General features: G+C 36.0%; 1 protein-coding gene across 5 annotated transcripts in view; it reads left to right on the top strand.

The window, feature by feature from the left end:
* The window catches only part of EPHA6 (EPH receptor A6), a gene marked incomplete at its 3' end in the record, with an annotated part of 858,431 nt that overhangs the window by 278,182 nt on the left and 555,058 nt on the right, over positions 1-25,191 (top strand). The window lies entirely within an intron of this gene.

Below are 25,191 nucleotides of genomic sequence, written 5' to 3'. Positions count from 1 at the left end.
GTGTTAAAATGGTGAAGTCTCAAAAATTACCTAGTATTAGTTTTTTCCACAAATGTATGCTTCACTTCGTAAAAGTTTTTAAATTGATTCATTTTCATATATTAGCAAATTTGTACCAAAACTTTTATTTTAAAATATGTTTAATCGATCCTTTGATTACTCCTCTTATTCATTATAAAATAATCTATATTAACTTACCTATCTGTAGCTTTGGCACCATTGACCTTTCTCTGCTTTTTGAAACTCTGTCCTTGAATATTAAACCTCCATCCTGGTTTCTGTGGTAAAGTTTTCTTGGTTTTACTCTACTTTTGCTTGCCGTTCTTTCTCCATATCCTTTGCTGGCTAGTCTATCACCACACATGCATTAAATGTAGGTGCTTCCTGAGAGTTCCACAACAGCCTTCTTTTCTCATTCTGTGTGCTGCTGGAGGATATCATCTACTTTTATTATTTCCAGTACTATCTATATGGTAATGTCTCCCAAAATGTGTTCTCAGCCCATCTCTCTCCTTAGCTCCATTTCCAATAATCACCAGCCTATTGGGCATCTCTATGTAATGTCCTCAAACTCAGGCGTCTTAAACCCAGTCTGTTCAAAACTGAAATATTCTCACATCTGCCTACCCCCTCACTCTTTGCCTCTAATATTCCCTGTGGCAGGTAACTCACACCAGTCAGTACCTTATCAACTAAGTAGAAATACAGTGATGATCTCCTCTCCTTTTATTCTCTTATTTTCCATATTCCATTGTATGCATGTCCTGTAGATTCTCTCTTTAAAAACTCTTCTCCATTTCTAGTTCATAACCTCATTATTTTGTCTTTTCTTTTTTAAAGACTCTCTTTTCTATTGAAAAGTTGATTTACAATGTTGTGTCAATTTCTGCTGTACAGCAAAGGGATTCAGTTATACATATATATACAATCTTTTTCATATTCTTTTTTGTTATGGTTTATCACAGGACATTGAATATAGTTTCCTATGCTATATAGTAGGACCTTGGTGTTTATCCATCCTATATATATAATACTTTGCATCTACTAAGCCCAAACTCCCAATCCATCCCTCCCACCCCCACCCCACAACTGGAAACCAGCAGTCTGTTCTCTATGTCTGTGAGCCTGTTTCTGTTTCGTAGATAAGTTCATTTGTATCATATTTTACATTCCACATATAAATGATATCATATGGTATTTTTCTTTCTCTGACTTACTTCACTTAGTATGATAATCTCTAGTTTCATCCATGTTGCTGCAAGTGGCATTATTTCATATTTTTTATGGCTGAGTAATATTCCATTGTATATATGTACCACATCTTCTTTATCCATTCATCTGTAATGGACATTTAGGTTGTTTCCATGTCTTGGCTATTGTGAATAGTGCTGCTATGAACATAGGGGTGCACGGATCTTTTTTTTTTTTTGAATTGTATTTAATTTATTTTTTATACAGCAGGTTCTTATTAGTTATCTATTTTATACACATCAGTGTATACATGTTAATCCCAATCTGCCAATTCATCACACCACCACCACCACCCCCTGCCACTTTCCCCCCTTGGTGCCCATACATTTGTTCTCTGCATCTGTGTCTCTTATTTCTGCCCGGCAGACCCGTTCATCTCTACCATTTTTCTAGGTTCAACTTTTATGTGTTAATATATATTTGTTTTTCTCTTTCTGACTTACTTCACTCTGTATGACAGTCTCTAGATCCATCCACATCTCTAAAAATAACCCAATTTTGTTCCTTTTCATGTCTGAGTAATATTCCATTGTATATATGAACCACATCTTCTTTATCCACTCGGCTGTCGATGAGCATTTAGGTTGCTTCCATGTCCAGGCTATTGTGAATAGCGCTGCAATGAACATTGGGGTGCATGTGTCTTTTTAAATTATGGTTTGCTCTGGATATATGCCCAGTAGTGGGATTGCTGGGTCACATGGTAATTCTAATTTTAGTTTTTTAAGGAACCTCCATACTGTTCTCCATAGTGGCTGTATCAATTTACATTCCCACCAACAGTGCAAGAGGGTTCCCTTTACTCCACACCCTCTCCAGCATTTGTTGTTTGTGATTTTCTGATGATGCCCATTCTAACTGGTGTGAGGTGATATCTCATTGTAGTTTTGATTTGCATTTCTCTAATAATTACTGATGTTGAGCAGCTTTTCATGTGCCTCTAGGCCATCTGTATGTCTTGTTTAGAGAAATGTCTATTTAGGTCTTCTGCCCATTTTTTGATTGGGTTGTTTGTTTTTTTAATATTGAGCTGCATAAGCTGTTTATATATTTTGGAGATTAATCCTTTGTCCTTTGGTTCGTTTGCAAATATTTTCTCCTATTCTGAGGGTTGTCTTTTTGTCTTCTTTGTAGTTTCCTTTGCTTTGCAAAAGCTTTTAAGTTTCATTAAGTCCCATTTGTTTGTTTTTATTTCTATTACTCTAGGAGGTGGACCAAAAAAGATCTTGCTGTGATTTATGTCAAAGAGTGTTCTTCCAATGTTTTCCTCTAAGAGTTTTATAGTGTCCAGCCTTACATTAGGTCTCTAATCCATTTTGAGTTTATTTTTGTGTATGATGTTAGGGAATATTCTAATTTCATTCTTTTACATGTAGCTGTCCAGTTTTCCAATCACCACTTATTGAAGAGACTGTCTTTTCTCCATTGTATATCCTTGTCTCCTTTGTCATAGATTAGTTGACCATAGTTGCATGGGTTTATCTCTGGGCTTTCTATCCTGTTCCATTGATCTATATTTCTGTTTTTGTGCCAGTACCATATTGTCTTGATTACTGTAGCTTTGTAATATAGTCTGAAGTCAGGGAGTCTGATTTCTCCAGCTCCGTTTTTTTCCCTCAAGACTGCTTAGGCTATTCGGGTCTTTTGTGTCTCCATACAGATTTTAAGATTTTTTGTTCTAGTTCTATTAAAACGTGCCATTGGTATTTTGATAGGGACTGCACTGAATTTGTAGATTGCCTTGGGTAGTATAGTCATTTTCACAATATTGATTCTTCCAATCCAAGAACATGGTATATCCCTCCATCTGTATCATCTTTAATTTCTTTCATCAGTGTCTTATTGTTTTCTGCATAAAAGTCTTTTGTCTCCCTAGGTAGGTTTACTCCTAGGTATTTTATTTTTGTTTCAATGGTAAATGGGAGTGTTTTGTTAATTTCTCTTTCAGATTTTGCATCATTAGTGTATAGGAATGCAAGAGATTTCTGTGCATTAATTTTGTATCCTGCAGCTTTATGAAATTCATTGATTAGGTCTTGTACTTTTCTGGTTGCGTCTTTCGCATTCTCTATGTGTAGTATCATGTCATCTGCAAACAGTGACAATTTTACCTCTTCTTTTCCAGTTTGTATTCCTTTTCTTTTTCTTCTCTGATTTCCATGGCTAGGACTTCCAAAACTATGTTGAATTTTAGGGGCGAGAGTGGACATGCTTGTCTTGTTCCTGATCTTAGAGGAAATGGTTTCAATTTTTCACCACTGAGAATGATGTTTGCTGTGGGTTTGTCGTATATGGCCTTTATTATGTAGAGGTAGGTTCCCTCTATGCCCACTCTCTGGAGGGTATTTATCATAAATGGGTGTTGAATTTTGTCAAAAGCTTTTTCTGCATCTATTGAGATGATCATATAGTTTTTATTCTTCAATTTGTTAATATGGTGTATCACACTGATTGATTTGCGTATATTGAAGAATCCTTGCAGCCCTGGGATAAATCCCACTTGATTATGGTGTATGATCCTTTTAATGTGTTGTTGGATTGTGTTTGCTAGTATTTTGTTGAGGATTTTTGCATCTATATTCATCAGTGATATTGGTCTGTAATTTTCCTTTTTTGTAGTATCTCTGTCTGGTTTTGGTATCAGGGTGATGGTGGCCTCATACAATGAGTTTGGGAGGGTTCCTGCCTCTGCACTTTTTTGGAAGAGTTTGAGAAGAATGTCTGTTAGCTGTTCTCAAAATGTTTGATAGAATTCACTTGTGAAGCCATCTGGTCCTGGACTTTTGTTTGTTGGAAGATTTTTAATCACATTTTCAATTTCATTACTTGTGATTGGTCTGCTCATATTTTCTGTTTCTTCCTGGTTCACTCTTGGAAGGTTATAGCTTTCTAAGAATTTGTCCATTTCTTCCAGGTTGTCTACTTTATTGGCATAGAGTTGATTGTAGTTGTCTCAGGATGCTTTGTATTTCTGTGGTGTCTGTTGTAACTTCTCCTTTTTCATTTCTAATTTTATTGATTTGAGTCCTTTCCCTCTTTTTTTTGATGAGTCTGGCTAAAGGTTTATCAATTTTGTTTAATCTTCTCAAAGAACCAGCTTTTAGTTTTATTGATGTTTGCTATTGTTTTCTTTGTTTCTATGTCATTTATCTCTGCTCTGATCTTCATGATTTCTTTCCTTCTACTAATTTGGGTTTTGTTTGTTCTTCTTTCTCTAGTTTCTTTAGGTGTGAGGTTAGATTGTTTATTTCAGATTTTTCTTGTTTCTTAAGGTAAGCTTGTATTGCTGTTTACTTCCCTCTTAGAACTGCTTTTGCTGCATCCCATAGGTTTTGGATCATCGTGTTTTCATTGTCATTTGTCTCTAGGTATTTTTTGATTTTTTCTTTGATTTCTTCAGTGATCTCTTGGTTATTTAGTAATGTATTGTTTAGCCACCCTGTGTTTGTGTTTTTTACGTTGTTTTCCCTGTAATTGATTTCTAATCTCATAGTGTTGTGGTCAGAAAAGATGCTTGACATGATTTCAATTTTCGTAAATTTACTGAGGCTGGATTTGTGACCCAAGATGTCATCTATTCTGGAGAATGTTCCATGTGCACTTGAGAAGAAACTGTAATCGGCTGTTTTCCAATGGACTGTCCTATAAATATCAATTAAATCTCTCTGGTCTATTGTGTCATTTAAAGCTTGTATTTCCTTCTTAATTTTCTGTCTGGATGATCTGTCCGTTGGTGTAAGTGAGGTGTTAAATTCCCCCACTATTATTGTGTTACTGTTGATTTCCTCTTTTATAACTGTTAGCAGTTTCCTTATGTATTGGGGTGCTCCTATGCTGGGTGCATATATATTTATAATCATTATATCTTCTTCTTGGATTGATCCCTTGATCATTATGTAGTGTCCTTCCTTGTATCTTGTAACATTCTTTATTTTAAAGTCTGTTTTATCTGATATGAGTATTGCTACTCCAGCTTTATTTTGATTTCCATTTGCATGGAATATCTTTTTCCATCCCTCACTTTCAGTCTGTATGTGTCCCTAAGTCAGAATTGGGTCTCTTATAGACAGCATATATATGGGTCTTGTTTTTGTATTCATTCAGCGAGCCTATCTCTTTTGGTCGGAGCATTTAATCCATTCACATTTAAGGTAAGTATCGATATGCATGTTCGTACTATTTTCTTAATTGTTATGGGTTTGTTTCTGTGGGTCCTTTTCTTCTCTTCCCACTTAGAGAAGTTCCTTTAGCATTTGCTGTAGAGCTGGTTTGGTGGTGCTGAATTCTGTTAGCTTTTGCTTGTCTATAAAAATTCTGATTTCTCCGTCGAATCTGAATGAGATCCTTGCCGGGTAGAGTAACCTTGGTTGTAGGTTCTTCCCTTTCATCACTTTAAATATATCATGCCACTCCCTTCTGGCTTGTAGAGTTTCTGCTGATAAATCAGCTGTTAACCTTATGGTAATTCCCTTGTATGTTATTTGTTGTTTTTCCCTTGTTGCTTTCAATAATTTTTCTTTGTCTTTAATTTTTGTCAATTTGATTACTGTGTGTCTAAGCGTGTTTCTCCTTGGGTTTTTCCTGCCTAGGACTCTCTGCACTTCCTGGACTTGGGTGGCTATTTCCTTTCCCATGTTAGGGAAGTTTTCAACTATAATCTCTTCAAATATTTTCTCAGGTCCTTTCTCTCTCTCTTCTCCTTCTGGGACCCCTATACTGTGAATGTTGTTGCGTTGAATGTTGTCCCAGAGGTCTCTTAGGCTGTCTTCATTTCTTTTCATTCTTTTTTCTTTATTCTGTTCCGTGGCAGTGAATTTCACCATTCTGTCTTCCAGGTCACTTATCCATTCTTCTGCCTCTGTTATTCTGCTATTGATTCCTTCTAGTATATTTTTCATTTCAGTTATTATATTGTTCATCTCTGTTTCTTTGTTCTGTAATTCTTCTAGGTGTTTGCTCTTTAATTCTTCTAGGTCTTTTTTAAACATTTCTTGCATCTTCTCTATCTTTGCCTCCATTATTTTTCCGAGGTCCTGGATCATCTTCACTATCATTATTCTGAATTACTCTTCCGGAAGGTTGCCTATCTCCATTTCATTTAGTTGTTTTTCTGGGGTTTTATCTTGTTCCTTCAGCTGGTACATAGCCCTCTGCCTTTTCATCTTGTCTATCTTTCTGTGAGTGTGGTTTTTGTTCCACAGGCTGCAGGATTGTAGTTCTTCTTGCTTCTGCTGTCTGCCCTCTGGTGGATGAGGCTATCTAAGAGGCTTGTGCAAGTTTCCTGGTGGGAGGGACCCGTGGTGGGTAGAGCTGGGTGTTGCTCTGGTGGGCAGAGCTCAGTAAAACTTTAATCCCGCTTGTCTGCTGATGGGTGGGGCTGAGTTCCCTCCCTTGGTTGTTTGGCCTGAGGCAACCTGCCACTGGAGCCTACCTGCCTCTTTTATGAGGCTAATGGCAGACTTTGAGAGGGCTCATACCAAGGAGTACTTCCCAGAACTTCTGCTGCCAGTGTCCTTGTCCTCACGGTGAGCCACAGCCACCCCCTGCCTCTGCAGGAGACCCTCCAACACTATCAGGTAGGTCTGGTTCAATCTCCTATGGCGTCACTGCTCCTTCCCCTGGGTCCTGATGTGCACACCACTTTGTGTGTGCCCTCCAATAGTGGAGTCTGTGTTTCCCTCAGTCCTGTTGAAGGCCTGCAATCAAATACCACTCGCCTTCACAGTCTGATTCTCTAGGAATTCCTTCTCCTATTGCCGGACCCCCAGGTTGGGAAGCCTGACGTGGGGCTCAGAACCTTCACTGAGTGGGTGGACTTCTGTGGTATAAGTGTTCTCCAGTTTGTGAGTCACCCACCCAGCAGTTATGGGATTTGATTTTATTGTGATTGCATCCTTCTACCATCTCATTGTGGCTTCTCCTTTGTCTTTGCATGTGGGGTATCTTTTTTTTTAAGTTTCGGTGTCTTCCTGTCAATGATTCTTCAGCAGTTAGCTGTGATTCTGGTGCTCTCACAAGAGGGAGTGAGCGCACTTCTTTCTACTCCGCCATCTTGAACCAATCTCTGTCTTGATTTTACTAACAGGTTTCTGTTTAATTATTTCCTGCTTCTAGTTCTTTCTCCCTCCAGTTCACTCTCCACACTGCTGCCAGAATATTCTTTCTAAAATGCAAAGAAGTTTTAAAAGGAAATGAAAAACATTTGCAATATGTTGAGTGATATAGGTTGCTCTTTTATTATAAGTAATTCAATATATTTAAAAATGCAAATCTCGTTTGTCATGCTCTTACTTAAAATAAATAGGGAGAATAATCCTCTCTTAACTTCTGATCCTCATTTCAATAAAATCCAAAAGACATTTTCAAAGCATGCTGGCATCATAGGCTCCAGACACACAAAAGCATTTGCTTCCTTTGTCTACATCTCCTTTTGCCCACTTCTTCCCCTGGTGAAACTCAGCTCGTTCTATAAAACTTACCTTGGATGTTACCTCTTCTGCCTGAGCAGATATATTTCACATCTCTTTCTAATAGAGTGAAGTGCAGGTATTATCTATAAAGCTAACAAGATGTATTTGAACACATTCAGTTATTTTACAGTCATGTATATCTGGCTCTGTGGGCATTATGGTCTTTGAAATTAACTCCCACCCAGTCCACCACACTTTCTCTGATAATTTTATATTTACTTGAACTTTTCCTTTTCTTGACTGTGTCCTTTGTGGGTAAAGAAATTGCATCTTTCATTTCTGTGTTCCCTCTGCAGTGCACAATATCAGGCACAAAGTAAGCATTCAATAAATGTTTATCAATTTAATGAGTAAATCTCATACTTATTATTTTTCTTGCTATAAAGCACTTCAACTAGTAGAGAAAATTTTACCAAATCTTTCTGGTCAGCATCCTCCTTTTTAATATTGAAACAAATTCACTTATTTATTTATTTAGTAGTTATACATGGGCAAAACTATGCAAACATGGATCAAATCGATAGGCTTAAGAGCAATTATGCAAGCCCAGATTGGGGACATTCTACTGGATATCTGACCAGCACTCCCTAAGTCTGTGAAGGACGTGGAAATTGAGGAAAAGAGAAACTGTCACAGACCAGGGTGACATAACAATCAAATGCAATGTGACACCCAAGATTGGAAAAGAAACTGGAAAACTTGTAGAATCCAAATAAAGTCTGGGATTTAGTTAATAGTAATGTGCTAATATCAGGTTATTAGTTTTGACAAATATACTTTGGTAATATAAAATGTTAACAGTGTGGAAACTGGGTGAGGAGTACATGAGAACTAAGGCTCTGTACTGTTTTTGCAATTTTTCTGCAAATCTAAAATTATCTCAAAATAAAAAGTTCATTTTCAAAAATGCAATTATGACTTAAGAAATGACTTGTTAACATAATACAATATACAGATTTTCTAAATACTATGTGCACTCAGAGAACTCTTGTAATAAAAGCATACTTTGAATTTTAAAAACAAATAATCTTTTTCAAAACTTCAGTGGAAACTTATAATTGTTAAAAATGTAAAATTTCTTTTATTATATACTATTTGCTATTAGATTGATGTTAAATTGAGGTGCTCTAACTGCTTTTATGCTTATACACGATAGTGTTAATGATCTGTTTCATATCAAAATTTGAAGGCATTGTTTTTTACATGTTTTTATCGGAATTTTTGTGTAAAACTCTGACCTTGAAATCAATGGAAATTTATACTGACTTTTGTCTACCTGAATAGTATGAATCATTTTCAGTTTTTATATTTTTAAAACTCCTCACAGCAAAATATGTTTAAGTAGTTGGTCTTTTCATCTATTACAAAAGTGAAACATTCCCTTTTCTGATATCAGGGGACATATTTGAGGGGTGGGCAGGCATACATTTGTTTTTCCTTTTTATTAATGTTTTGCTGGAGGGCAAATGTCAATGTAGCCACTTTCATTTATTTTTACCCCTCTTGCTGAATTCCTGTAGGGAAGTTCTGCCTATGGGTTTCTTTTATGGTTCTTTTCATTTTTATTTCCTGCTGTGACTTTGACAGTTAGACTGGCAGTGGGAGACAGAAATAAAAGAAGAAGAGTTAAAGAAATGTTATAGTCTCATGCTGTGAATTTAGAAGATGACAGGGGTTTTTGTCTTGCTTCCTCTGGCCGATGACTAAAAGAAGAACTGTCACCAGGTTACAGGGCTAAGGGGAAGTAATGAGAACATATTTTCTCATGCAGGCTACCTAGAGGACTTTGATGCACATGGCCCTCCCAAGTCAATCTGAAACTCTAAGGCTAAAAATTGCTGTGGCTAGATTCAAAACCACATTACTAGGAAAGAGGCTTGACCATCCTCTCCGTACAGGTTACACACAGTAGGTATATAATAAGCATTTATTAATGATAATGGTGTGTAAATTTGCTTTTCACACCATTGTACCAGCAAGAGTCTGTAATTGGTCAGTTTGTCTGTTTCTAGTGTAGCTAATGTATTCTTTAAAAAAAAGAATGAAATCAGTGTGGTGAATTTGACCTTCTCATTTTCCACCTTTGTTGGAGACAAAGGTGTCTCCAACTCATTTGGTAGGCAGCTGGGATTACATTTCCGCCAATGAGGATCTTTAGGGCTATGCTAATAACATTTCTAATTGGGAAGCTCAAGAATTGCCTATGAAAAGACTTCAAAATGTGAAATTCCTTAAGTTTACAATAAATTTGAAGAAATATGTAAGAGAAAACTACTTAGAATAGAAATGAGGAAGAATTAGCTTCGAATGATTACAAAATGGTCAAATTTGTTATCATTTTTAAATACATACTTATTTTTAGGTAAGATACACCTCATTTTTTGAGCATTTGGTCCATAAGAATAATATGTATTTAAGATTAATATGCTTTGTTTTCAACTGAAATATAGTCAATCTTGTTGATTTTTTAAAAAAGTTTAAAAAATGCATTTGGAAAACAGATTCTAGAAGTTCATGAAATTACATACACACGTTCATGTATATATAATTAAATGTATATTATTAAAAATAAAATGGAATATTGTCCTTTACATATTGAAATACGCAAACCAAAAATTTGAAATTAGAAAAATATAAAATTTTTTCCACAAAAAGATGAAATATTGTCTCCTGAATATAATTTTTTTAGAATTGGGACTTACGCAAAGTGAGAACACAGCCCACACAAGACCACCCTTACTTCTGATAACAGTTGCAAGTTTGGAGATTCCCAAAACCACTGTCAGGTTCAAACATTCACTGAAAGGATTCACAGAACCCGAAGCTGCTATATTTATGGTCACAATTTATTATAGCTAAAGGATACAGATTAAAAATCAGACAAGAGAAGAAGAGCGTAGTAGAGATCAAGAGAGTTCTAATCGTAGTGCTTCCACTTGTCCTCTCCCCGTGCAGTCAAAATATTACCTCCCCACCCCGACTGCCGACAGTAGAGACAGAGTTTTTCCAACCGAGGATTGACTCACCCACGTTGCAGTGTTCAGAGTTTTAACTGGGACTCTATCACATAGGCATGATTGATTTCCCATGTGACTGATCTCAATCTCCACCCCCTCCAGGTGTCAACTGATACCAGGTGACCCAAAGGCCACCCTAAATTAAATTGTTGGCACGACTCAGAACCCACCCACCCGCCCAGACCAAGTAAAGATAATCCTGTCAAGTATGATGTTACAAGGGTTTAGAGATTACCTCTCAGAAATTGAGGGTAAAGGCCAGATCTCATTTGGGGGTAAGGTTTAATTCTTTACCACAGGACCTAGTAAGTGTGTGGCCCTGTTGCTTCTGCCTTGCTTTTTAAAAGCCATTGCTATATTCACAGCTCAGAACAAAGTGTATTGACTGTGATATTTTAGTTTATCTGCATAATTGATTGATCATTCTTCTTAATACATAAATGTTTTAAATTCTAATTCATGGAGTTTATATACTACTACTGGGTTTGTCAAGATGGTAGAAACTGTCCTTAGGTTTTGAATAGCCTTACTGAGTTCTGCGAATTTATATTCCATCTTCAAGAAAAGTACAGAAGTGTTAAATTCTGACTGATAATTTATTCTTGTAAGAAGTCAACATTTCCCTCCTATGATGAACATTGGTATAGAAGCAATAAAGTAATTATCTTTTCTACTAGTTTGAGAAAAAAATAACAAAAAAATTCTCTTGCCCTTGTTAAAAATTTGATCTTCAGGCTAAATAAAAATCATAGAAACTTTTATGAATACGGTGATTATGTGAATGGAATTTTCACTGCCACCTCCTAATTCAGGTCTTCACTATTGGGAGACAATTCTCTATGGGTCTTTCATGTTTCTGCACATCTTCTAAGCTACCTTTGTTTTAGACTATCTTTTCAAGGATGCTTATAGTTAACAGCCTTAGATGAAAGAGATAGTGTCTGTCTCTGGAACAAAGAACAGGTTGATTTACTGTCCAGTATAATAAATTTAATGTCTCTCTCTGGGACAAAGTTTTGGTTACCTTACTGCCTTATACAAGGGTTCAGTTTCCTCTCCAGTAATGTAGCCCACTGAGTATGAATGTGTCACCTGTCTCTGTGGGAATTGAGGCTTGAGGAACCAACACAAATGCTGATATCTGGTAACCTTTTTACCTGTGAGTAATAAAGTCCTTTGTCTCTGATCCAGGAGTCTCTTGTCCTCTGCCAGCATCCATGAAACTGTGGCAGCCTAATATGTAAGCTTGCAACTAGGATAAATCTCAGCCCCTTCATAGTTGTTGACACTCACTTCCTCTTCCCTCATTCATAAAATGTGTTTCCTTTTACTTTCTCCCCCTTTAATTTCTAACCCCTTTAATTATCATAATCTAACACTGTCTGATCATTCTTTCTAATGTCCACTCTTGACCCAAATGTCATGGCTACCCATTTCTTATTATTAAAGTGCAAACTTTAATTAATTCACTAAATCATTCATTTATCAAAAATTTTAAAGCATTTACTACCTACTTTTTAGGCACCTAAGGTAAATAATAGACAAGAGAATCATACAACTGGTCCCCATAAGCCCAAGGACAAGTGCAGTGCTTTAAATTGGAATGCTTCGGTATTGGCTTAATGTACCTTCCTTGTCTTATTTTACACTATTCTCTTCAAAGAATCTATGCATTAGGAACCAAGATTGAGTCCCACAATAGGTCCTATTATTTTCTAACCCTATGCTTTTGTTCATCCCAATACCTAAAATACTGTGCTTCTGATCTCCACCTATTAAGAACCAGTCTGTGCTCTACAATCTTTTTTAATAACAATTTCTTTATAAATGTTTCCCTTTTAAGTCCACTTAGAAGTGATCTTTTCATTTGTCTCCTTTCATGTGACACTCCTTTATACTGTACTCATTAAATCCATTCCTTTATCTTATACCAGATGATGGCTACTTGAGGAAATATGAAATATATTACATGTCTTTTATGTCTTATAGTGCCTCATGCTTAGTAGGTATTCAGTAAAATTGAAATGACTAAGAAGCTAAATACAGATGTGAGAAACACCCAAAGCCTCGCAAGCCAAGTCAAACATTTTCTTTAACTGTCATCATCTGCCAGTCAAATGCATTTGATAGATTCATTTTCTTCCATCAGACCTGGCCATAGGGGTACCAGCACACACAAGCATAGGACTGCTTGTTTGAATTTAGCACTGTCTATTGGCCTTATTTTTTTTTTAACTTTTTATTTTATCTCAGAGTATAGTTGATTAACAATGTTGTGTTAGTTTCAGGTGTACAGCCAAATGATTCAGTTATACACATACATGTATCTGTTGTTTTTCAAATTCTTTTCCCATTCAGCTTGTTACATGTTATTGAGCAGAGTTCCCTGTGCAGACATGGAAGCAACCTAAATGGCCTTATTTTTAATAACTGAATAAATATTGTAATTAGATTATGTGTCTTACTGAGACGTTTCAAAGTTCCTGACAAGTAATAAAGACCTGAAACGTAAATCTAGACAGTCATTGCATGAAAGATGTCATGCTAAAAATGAAACAATCAAATTAGTTCCATTTTAATCAATATAATAAACATAGCTCAGTGGCATCATTATTAAAATTACTATAATTTATATTAATAGTCTGTAATTAACATTAATGTATTATTATATTACATCAATTATTAATCTATATTAAGTTCATATAATACAATTATAAAATACTTTTATATTATCGAATCTTTTAGTTTTTTTTTTTTTTTTTTTTTTCCGGTACGTGGGCCTCTCACTGTTGTGGCCTCTCCCGTTGCAGAGCACAGGCTCTGGACGCAGGCTCAGCGGCCATGGCTCATGGGCCCAGCCGCTCCACGGCATGTGTAATCTTCCTGGACCAGGGCACAAACCCGTGTCCCCTGCATCAGCAGGTGGACTCTCAACCACTGCGCCATGAGGGAAGCCCTCTTTTAGTATTTTTATTATTAATAAATACAATTTATTTAGTCCTTGCTATGTTAAACATTATGTTAAATGCTTTGCATACATTAACTCCAATAGGTAGAGTCTATTATTATTTCTATATGTAATGAAGGAAGAGAAATTAAAATCTAGAAATACTAAGTAACTTGCCTGGGTATATAAGTAACCTTGAAGATTATATGGCCATAATGGTTGAGAAACAAGGTATGAAGAATCAAGTTTTATTTGGGGATTATACTCCTTTACAAGGGTTGTGTTTCACTAAGTGTAATCCTTGACAAGAGAAGCAGAGTTGTACTAACGGATTGTTTACGGTGATTTCTCCCAATATTTTTACAACTAGGGAAGAAAAATAATAAGAGTTTATATTAGCAGGTGAAGATAAAATTCAATACTGTAATAGCTCCATCTCTTTATCATTTTTAATAAATTGAATTAGGTGAAATAATTGATTACAGTAAAGCCATTTCCCCATATCATAAGCTAGTGTTAATTAATTCATTCTTGAAGAACAATATATATAAAATATTTTGTATGAGTAGTTTTGAGTACTTGAACAGAAAGTCAAAAATATTACAGGACTAGCATTAAAATGTATAGAGAAGCAAAATTGAAATATTGTTGCTATCTCTGATTTTGACTTTAAAAAGACTGTGTATGGGGCTTCCCTGGTGGTGCAGTCGTTGAGAGTCCTCCTGCCGATGCAGGGGACACGGGTCCGTGCCCCGATCCGGGAAGATCCCACATACCGCGGAGCAGCTGGGCCCGTGAGCCATGGCCGCTGAGCCTGCGTGTCCGGAGCCTGTGCTCTGCAACAGGAGAGGCCACAACAGTGAAAGGCCTGTGTACCGCAAAAAAAAAAAAAAAAAAAAAAGAAAAAGACTATGTATGTTAACCAATATGTAAAATTAGACTTTTCATATTGCCTTGATTAGTGATTCAGCATTTACTCAATACTTGTTATCCTTTACTTTTGTTTGGCCTCACAACTAATGGTTTCTTAAAGTTAACAGGAGAATGGTTTTAATGATTAGTTTTTTTCTACCTGTATAATTACTTCATTGCCCATTTCTGTCCCTCTACAATAAGAGGGCAATAAGAAGGGAAGCTGACTCAATACCTTTTTCTCCTCAAAGTGAGATGAGGGAAGGGCATACTAGGATTCAGATCCAAAAACCATGCTTGGGCAGCATTATCTTCAATGTCTCCTATGAATTCTCTTCCATTATGACTTCACCTGCTTTGTATTTCATGATGCTACCAAGATGTTTAGAGACAGTACCAGTAATAACACTAATTATCACGTATTGATCATTCTAAGAAAAATAGGCGCAGGTTAACAGAGAGGCATCTCTGTCATTTACTTAGTTAAAAAAAATTTTTTTTAAACTAATGAGCTCTAGAATACAAAGAGAAAGATTGAGTTTAGTTAATATATTGTATAGATACAACCCTGCCAATTTGATAGCTCTCTTTAAAACCATTGTGTACACTTTTCTCCACAAAGAGTGAATGCATGTAATTTCTGATAAGATCAGAATCCACATGTAGCTTTCATGTATTGTAGTTTTTCCTCAAAGTGCTTGACAGGAATTAAATGACTGATCAGAAATATAATTCTGGACAATCAAATTATGATTGCATGAATAGTTAACCACAAAAATAAAATAATCCATTTTTTCCATTTCACTCAGTGCAATGAAATTACTCCTTGTCATCATTCAACCTTGTATTTTCAAAATGGCTATTGTTAATATAAAAGCAAAGTGGTGCCTTTGAAAAGCTTTGTGAACACAACATGAATCACTTTCAAAAAGGCTATAAAATGAACATTTTAAATAAGTAACCTAGATATGACCCAACTTTCAAGCATAATTGGTACTTGATGAGTATTTGTTGAATACAAATCTTAGTAATAAAGTTCAAAGGGGAAAAAATAGTTACCTAAAGAACATTTTTCCTTAAAATTCCTGGGAAGAATTGATATCTAATAAAATGCTAGTAATATTTATTTATACCTAAACTTTGATTAATTGTGCCATGTAGAATTTCATCAGATTGTATGGACTCTTCCAACAATGAGAACAACTCCAGTCCTGAAAGCCATGCTGCATATGATTAGAATTAAACGTCTACTTCTGGCCACATCAGAAATTCCAATATGGTCATTTCTGGTGAACACTGACAGTCTCTAAAAATGTTTGCAAACTTAACCTAGTGAATTTTGATATGATGTCTCAGAAAGTTATATAGTTGATTTTTCTTCTAATAGAACTTATAAAATTAACTTATACACAGAATGAAAAATTATATAAAACCATGATTTAAACTTATTTACTTCAGTTAGCAAACACATAAAAAGACTGAAATGTAATTGGAGTATTTTGTTGTGAAAATATTAAAAGCATAATGGCTGTATTCTCCTACAGATATTTTATTTCTTTGTTTTTAGAACAATATACATTTCGAACAGGGAATACTTTTCAATTTAGGATATTCATTATTTCATTAAATTGATCAAGCTGTAGTTAAAGTGAAACATACCAATATATCATAAAAACTTATTCAGGCTTTGATGGAAACTATCAGAACAGTGTTACATCTAAATTATCACATATTGGGAAAATAGGTTCAATCTTTTTCCCTATACAATAGTAAATGAAGTTTTTATTTTCATTTTCTTTTTCTAGGTATATTTTGTACCCTTATTTCTTGTAAAATAAACCGATAACATTTACAGCAATACATTGCCTGTTACTATGCACCCACGTGATCAAATTTTATGAATGTTTAACTCACTCTACCTTTTGCTGTTGTTGAGAGGCTGGTTATACCTTCAAGAACAATCTATTGGGTGCCATGTAGATCAGCAGTTCAAGTGATGAAGTCCTGATATCACGTGCAATGAAAGATGCCACAGGTTCAGGCAATTGAACTAAAATATACTTAATTTATTCACATTATTATACCCCATTTGAATATGTAAATTGATGGCAATACAAGGAAACCGATCTCATTCTATCTATGATGTAAGTGAAATAGGTATTATGTTGTACTGCATCGTTCTACACATTTTCTTCGGAATTTCAACACTTTGAGGCTTTACTATTATGGTTAGCTTTTTATAATAACTGAGCGAAAATTAGAAGGTTAAATTTTTTCTTATCTTAAAAATAAGTAAACATTAAGTAAAGATTCCTTAAAAATGTCAAGAAAGGCAGTATTGAGAAAGAAAAGAAACGTCCAACTCTAACGTTGCTCTGCACTTAAAATACTGTCAGGTTCTCTTTTTTTGTTATAATGCAAGACCTTAAACCAGAACCTAAAAGACCTGGGTGGGGCTCTGATCCTCTGCAGTATGCTGTACAGAATCTTCCAGAAGTCATTTGGTTTCTCTGAGACCCATTTTACTCATTGAAAAGGGTGCATAATAATGCCATTCCCAAATACCTGAATAATTATATTAAATAAACTTTATAACAAATATGAGAATTGCTGAATACAAAAATACTGTAATACTGTGTATTAGTTTTCTCTTGCTGCCATAACAAAATTATCAGCTTAAAACAACACAAATTTTTTATTCCCTAGTCTTTTTACATCAGAAGTCCAGGTTGATTCAGCTGGTTTCTCTGCTCTTCATTTCATTAGGCTGAAACCAGTGTGTTGGCTGGCTTGGGTCTTATTGGGAAGCTCTGGGAAGAACTATAATGATTCAATGCTCATTCAGGTTGTAGGCAGAATCTAGTTCCTGTGGTTGTAGGACTGAGGTCCCATTAACCTGCCTGCTGTCAGGTGGGAACTCCCCTTAGTTCATAGAGGACTCTCAGGTCCTTGCATACAGGTTCCCACATCTCAGAGCCAGCAACAGCATGTCAAATCCTCCTTATGCTTGGAAGATTACTGACTGCCCCTTTTTGCCACCATTCTCTTGCACCTTTTCCATTTCCATCTCTCTTATGCTTCCATTCAGGAAAATTCTCTACTTTTAAGAGCTCGTGTGATTATATTAGGCCCATCCAAATGAATGGATAATCCAGGACAATCTCCTTATTTTAAGGTCTGTAGACTTAAGTATACCTGCAAAGTCCCTATACCATGTAAGGTAACATACTGACAGGTTTCAAGAATTAGGGCATTAACATCTTTGGGATGCCATTATTCTGCCTACCACATACTGTAATACAAATGTGAAGTTATTTTATTAGTTCTGTGGATGGAAATAGGAGAATGAGCTTGGAAATTTAAATAATATTCATCAGAGTCAAGGGAGTATTAATGTTAAGACAGGAGTGACATCTTTTAATTGGACATGAATTTGATAAAAAAATCAGATCAGACTGGAAGGAAAGGGGACTTGCGGGGTAAATGGCCACTGCTAAAGCAGATTCCATATAGAAGATTAATTCTTAACACTTTAGATATAAATAAATAGACTTAACAAAAACTCCCCCAAAATATAATTTAACAAAACTAATGTTAATTAAGCAAATGGATATGAACATATCATGTATTGCCTACTATTATTTACTTTGATTAACAGAGCTAATGATTCCAATTTAGAACAACCTTGATTAATGTAAAGTCGAGAATGTTGGAACTGAGTATCCAAGGTATAATGAAATGAAAATGTTAATAAAATTTAGTTATTAACCAATGTATGTCATAGCTAAAACTACACGTATACATTTGTATGCAGGCAAACTTGCATTTATACAGATAAATTTGCTTCCATATAGTTTTAGTTACTCTGGCATTAACATAAATGCTTTATTCTTCATATTCTAAGTTTTGATAGGGAAAAGATCATCTGCACATCTTACAATTTAAGAACATTGCTTGTTTTACTCTTACCCATTTTTAAATGTCAGTTTAGTACTTTTTTATTTGAGTAAGGAGTTAAGCAGGTCCATTTCCATGTTGCTATTTCATGTTTTGAAATATAGTCCTAGGCAGGAATAAAGATGTAGACGTAGAGAATGGACTTGAGGACACGGGGAGGGGGAAGGATAAGATGGGATGAAGTGAAAGAGTGGCATGGACATATATACACTACCAAATGTAAAATAGATAGCTGGTGGGAAGCAGCCACATAGCACAAGGAGATCAGCTCAGTGCTTTGTGACCACCTAGAGGGGTGGGATAGGGAGGGTGGGAGGGAGACGCAAGAGGGAGGAGATATGTGGATATATGTATATGTATAGCTGATTCACTTTGTTATAAAGCAGAAATTAACACACCATTGTAAAGCAATTATACTCCAATAAAGATGTTTAAAAAAATTTAAAATAAATTAATTAATTAAATAAAATACAGTGCTAGGGACTTCCCTGGTGGTGCAGTGGTTAAGAATCCACCTGCCAATGCAGGGTACATGGTTTCAAGCCCTGGTCCGGGAAGATCCCACATGCTGCGGAGCAACTAAGCCCGTGCGCCACAACTACTGAGCCTGTGTGCCACAACTACTGAAACCTGTGTGCCTAGAGCCTGTGCTCTGCAACAAGAGAAGTCACCACAATGAGAAGCCCATGCACTGCAATGAAGAGTAGCCCCCGCTCACCACAACTAGAGAAAGCCTGCACGCAGCAATTACAACCTAACACAGCCAAAAATAAATAAATTAATTAATTACAAAAATACAGCCCTATTCTCACATACATTTGAAATGTACCTTCTTTTGTTAAAGGTGAAGAGCTTACATTAAATGAACAAATTAGTAAGAAAATTCCTAGCTGTGCTTAATATTTAGCTGTGCTTAATATTTAGCACAGCAACCTTGAGAGTTATCACTATTCTTGTTTAAGAAGAGCAGTTTCCTATTGAGGAAAAGCAGAACTTATTTTTGAAGTATAAAAAGTTATATCTCTGTTGCAATGGATCTGAACGTCTCAGCATTCATGATGTAACCTTATAATTTATAGAGAAAAGATTAAGTTTTAGAGTGTTCATTAAAGCTTATTCAGTCAGTGTAACTTTATATTTTCACAAACATATCACCATGAAGATAAGAAATTTTGTCTTATTATCACAGTGAATATTAGTCTTTATAGAATAACATACATTCTTACTAAAGTTTCCAAATGTTGGGAAATTATAAATTTTATTGCTTGCAGATAATGTCTATTTTAAGCACTATGGGTATAGAGTGAATTTCCAGAGGTTGTTTCTGTGATTGTTGCTTTCTTTTGGTGTAGTTTCTTTAAAGTGTCCATGTACACTTCAAATAACATTTCTTTTGAGAAATATACATAAATGTTCAGCTATGCTTTTCAATTCCTGGGTTTCCTAAATTCATGCTTAATATACCTTCTGTGTTAGGGTTCTCCAGAGAAACAGAACCAGTAGGATGTATGTGTGTGTTTATGTATGTGTGTGTGTGTGTGTGTGTGTGTGTGTGTGTGTGTATGGAGAAAGAGACAGAGGAAAAACAGAAACAGAGATACAGAGAGATTTATTATAAGGGAAAGGCTCATGTGCTTATGGGTCTGGGAAGTCCCAAGATCTGCGGTTGGTGAGATAGAGACACAGGACAGCCAATGGTATGGTGTCTTAGTTCAAAGGCCTGAGAACCAAGAGTGCCAGTGGTATAAATTACAGTCCAAATACCACCAGGCTCAAGACCCAAGAAGAGCCAGTGTTTCAGCCTGAGTCTGAGGCTAGAAAAGACCAGTGCCCCAGTTGAAGCAGCCAGGGAAGGGGAGTTCCCTATTCGTCAGCCTTTTTGTTCTATTCACATCTTCAATAAATTGGATGAGGCCTACTCATATTAGAAAAGGCAATCTGCTGTATTCATTTTATTGATTCAAATCTTAACTCATCCAGAAACACCCTCACAAGCACACCAAGAATAATATTTGGCCAGATGACTTGGCACCTCATAACGCAGGCAGGTTGAAACATAAAATTAACTATCACAAGTACACCTCTTTTGAAGCTGGCACCTACACGCATTTCCTTAAACTATACTTAATCTCTGGATACTCAATAAAACCCCTTCCCCAGAAGAGGAGATAAAGTGTCATCTTCCTTGGTAGAGGCAGTTCTAGTGGCTTATTATGGTGGCTTCTCAGCATAATATCCTTTGCTCCACAGCTCAGAGAACAATTGCGGGGATTCTGCCAGTTGCTGAATATATCTGTTCCAATTATGCATTCCAGAACTGGGGAGATAACCACAGGATGTGTATGGGTGCCCACTGAGCCCACGGTGAGATGGACCTGAGCTAAAACTTCATCGATCTTCTGACCTCCATAAGACCCTACTCTGATGTATGAACCACAGTGACATTTTGGTTCTCCTGGAATTAATGTCAGATTATATCCACTGTCCAGTAGATTCCCAATGGTCTGATTATTTCCATTCCCCCACTGCACATTTATCCTAATAAAAGCCAGTAGATCCCTTTGAGAAAGTCTGGGAGAAAGAGTAATAATGTAAATTGTTGGCAGTGTACCTGGGTTCTTCCTCAGCGGACCCTGGCTGCCCCTTCATTCTAGGACTTCTGGGTTTTAAACTGGCTCATGTCTAGGAATTGATTGAGGGGCCTCTTCTTATGGTTCAGGCTAGACTCTTGTTCTTTTGACCTAGAACTTTTCTGCTTATGCAGATCAAATAAGAATTTAGTGGGCTTCCTATCTGTTTCCCTACTATAAACGCCATAATCAAACTAGCCAACACCATAGGCCAGTGGGAATCACACTGTTCTAATTACTGCTTTGACGGTGCTGTTCATTATGGTAACTACTCCCACCTTGCCTTGGCATTTGAGTGCGTCTCCTTGGCCCCTGCCGCGGCAAGATCCAGTTACTTCCATTGCATTTGTATTTCCTAATTCGGTGACTGCAGTATCCACTGTACGGCTTGTCTGTAGAGCAGAGGGATCACAGAACGTTTCAAAGGATGTTGGGGATCTCCCCCCCACAAATTTATTTCTTGTGGTCATGATGAAAGGTGTATTTCTAGACCCTCCCAGTATGGGTGAGTAGGTCTTAAATGTATTCACTCTAACATTCCAATCGCCTATTTCTAAATTTATCGTGTTTCTGTTAAAAGTTTTTTAGCCTAGTATGCCTCATTTTCAAGACAACCTTGACCTGACACTGATATATAACATGTCAAGTCAAATGTCTCTTTTGACCAAACATCACTGAAATCCCCCCATACAGTTGTTTTTATATTAGTAAGCTAGTAAATATGCTTGTACTAGTTAAAGTATTTACCATTCAATCTGAATTTTGCTGCTTAGCACATTAATGAGAATAATGTAACTTTATACACTTCTTTTTAAGCATTAAAATGTGTCTATTAAATACATTGTCTAGCATTCTTTTGGCCCTACGAGCATCTGAGGCATCTTCTTATATGGTAGAGCCCATTTCCATATGGACGTTGAAAATGCCTGGCTATTGCTTTTCAAGGCTCCCTTTCGGCTAGGGCATGGCATGATGTAGTATGAAAATAATAATTCACCAGTCGGAACTATTCTTTTTGCTGATAAGTTGTGGCAACTATGGCAACTGTATCTGATTTCCAGAGAGAGCAGAAGCAGCAGTTCTATTGGCAGATTCCACTGACTCAGCTGGTGGTTAACACTAAGGCATCTAGTGTCCAGATCTAGTTGGAAAGTTGGAAGAGAGTGCCATGGTTTTGGATGTAACTCTGAATCCAGTTCTCTAGCTCTCCCAAAGATTCTCTGAGTTACCCAATATTCTTTCAATAAATTACTGTTCTGTCTGTATCAACCACATTCTGTCACACCGTTGACCAGGGTCATTCTACACACGTTAATAGAAATTATGTAAGAAATCTATATAAATATTATCATTGTTGATCATTATTTTGGATGGTTTTCTTTTTTATATGTTTGGTGCAGACTGTTAGATTTCTGTAAGTTTAAACTACTTTTCTTGTGTTGCTTATTTTTTTCTACTCTGTACTTTTTAAGTGGTATTGTTTCCTTTATAATTACAAAACAATTACAGGCTTGGTTTAAATATTGTTTAAAATTAAGAATTGGAAATACTATTTGGTGTTATCTGAGGATATATTGTATTCATATGACGTTTATGGTTCCCGGCAGTCAAATGCTATTTTGGGAGACAGTCTTTTCCTCATGATTAAGTAATTAACTCTACCTCTACTTTCCTCTCACAACCAATTAGTTGTCAGATTCTATTGGCTCTGCTTTCATGATGCCATTCACCTATCTTTATTCCTGCTACCACCATCATCCTATTCAAGGGTCCTGTTAACTCTTTCTGGAACTTTTATTTAATGAATCTTCCTTTCTTTAATCACTTCTGCCTCCAATTCCCTCTGAGGCCAGTTTAATCTTTCAAGAGCAGAACTCTTAGCTATAATCTTTCTCACCACTGCCGGCTCAGTTGAATGTGAAATCCACAGCTTAACATGTAGGATTCTCCACATTATGGCCTCAGCCCACTTCCTCAAACATATTTGTTAACTGCTGTCTTACGTGTACAGAGTTAGGATAAAACTGGCCATTTTATTGTTAAACAGTGTCTTTATTTTTGTATTTTCATCTCTTTGCTTGTGCTGTTATTACTGGCTGTCCTTTTCTTAATCCTGACCCATAATGTCTTCCTTGGAGATACCATCCATACACCAAGATCGCCTCAAATGTCTCCTGACTCCCCAACAACATAGAGATTCCTCTGAAATCTTGCAGGAGTTTTCCTAAATTCTACTTCAGGGATTTATAGTGTATTATCTTTTCAACATCAGATTATATTTTAATAAATTCTCCCCAATTACATACCCTCTGCAGGGTATACATATTGCTTTAAACTTACAGGGTATTTAATAAGCATTTCTTAAATTTTATTCATTCATATAGATGTTTGGTGAGTTACAGGTTTCATAACGATAACAGGCAATGGAAATCAGAGCAATAAATTTACAGTGTCTGGCTGGCTTTAAGGAGGAATGGAAAATGTCTGAGGCTGATAATGAGGAGTGTGTGGACTGAAGTAAAAAAGACTAAAAGTGATTGTTATTGCCTGGGATCATTATGACTCTACCAGTTAAGTTTTCTGCAGAAGGGAACGAAGCTTTCACTAGCATCAATGAGCACCATTGTATGAAACAAATTAGCTAGAAAGTAGTAGGTAAAAGAACTTCATATCAGAAGTTGAAATGGTATTATCTTTTGGTGATTAATGATTTCTTTGAAAGTGTATTTTTAACGATTCAACACAAATTGCAGTGTCTGTCTATACAAAGCTAGCTTGCAAGGCAGTCTGACAAATACACTTGGTTTCGATTTAAAAGACAAGCACGTGACTGGATTTCTGCACACCTATGAAAATATGAGGAATTATCTCTTCTATTTAGATTAGGCTTGTCTTCTACAGGACCTCTGTGTTTCTTTAATATTGAATTTGGGTGATTGTTTTGTTATAGAAAGCAATTACTCTCCCAAAGGAAGTTCTTAATTTAATGGAACAAGCATTTAGTAATACCATCTGTTGTTATTATGTGCAAATATATAAGTGCTGCTATGAAGGACACTAGATGTGGCTCTTAGTCTTGAACAATTACACTCTAAATTATTAGTTTTACTTTTAAAAAACCTTTATAATTAAAAAGAAATATGATAATAATTAACAGAACATCTATCCTTTCACTCTTTGTAGTTAGAATAGGAAAGCATGTACTTTTTTCCTTTTTTTTTGTTATTAGTCATATAGTGATTTAATTATCTTTTTCCTTTTCATCAAAGAGTCAAACTGGTGGATATTGGTTTCTGTGGGTGGACAAACTCTGCCTGTCTTCTTTTATATCCTGAGTACATTATCATGTTAGGTTTGGCAAGTCAAATTAGAATACAAATTAAAAGTGTTTTCTTATAATCTAAAAATCCGTATTTGTTCACATTTGGCAGATATTTTAGAATCATTGTTTTTAAAGAATAACTGGAAGAATATTGAATTAGAACGCAGTGTTAGGGCTGCCATGCACAGTTGTTCAGGCTGCAGGCTGCATAATTCCATGGGCTCCATAATACCTTTGTAATTTTGACATAACAATGGCCTCTAAATCAGAGCAGATTATCATAAAAAGTTGTTTTTTCTTGTTCATGTTATGTGACCACTGCTGATCAGCTGCTCTTCTGCTGCATGTCATCTTCATGCAGGTCCTAGGCTGAAGATACATCTTCTATTATGAATTTCTAGTTATAATGAAAGGGAGGAAAGCATAGTGAAGCACACCCAGGCTCTAAGACTTCCACCCAGAAATAATATAGGAATTTTGGCTTATATTTTTTTGGACAAAGTAATTTAAATGACCACAGGTCACCAAGCCATAGATGTATAATCTTGTCACAAGATAGGGCAGGGAATTTTGGAGAACAGTAATATAATCTACCAGAGGCAACATTCACATGAATGAATAATGAAGCCTCTATGAATTCTGTTTCACTTAGACTCTGAATTTTTATGTTTGGATTCTCCCTATA

This window comes from Stenella coeruleoalba (genome assembly GCF_951394435.1).
Source record: "Stenella coeruleoalba genome assembly, chromosome: 5".
In the NCBI taxonomy this organism is placed as follows: domain Eukaryota; kingdom Metazoa; phylum Chordata; class Mammalia; order Artiodactyla; family Delphinidae; genus Stenella; species Stenella coeruleoalba.
Note: the sequence above shows the minus strand (reverse complement) of the source record. Positions and strands in the feature narration are given on the sequence as shown.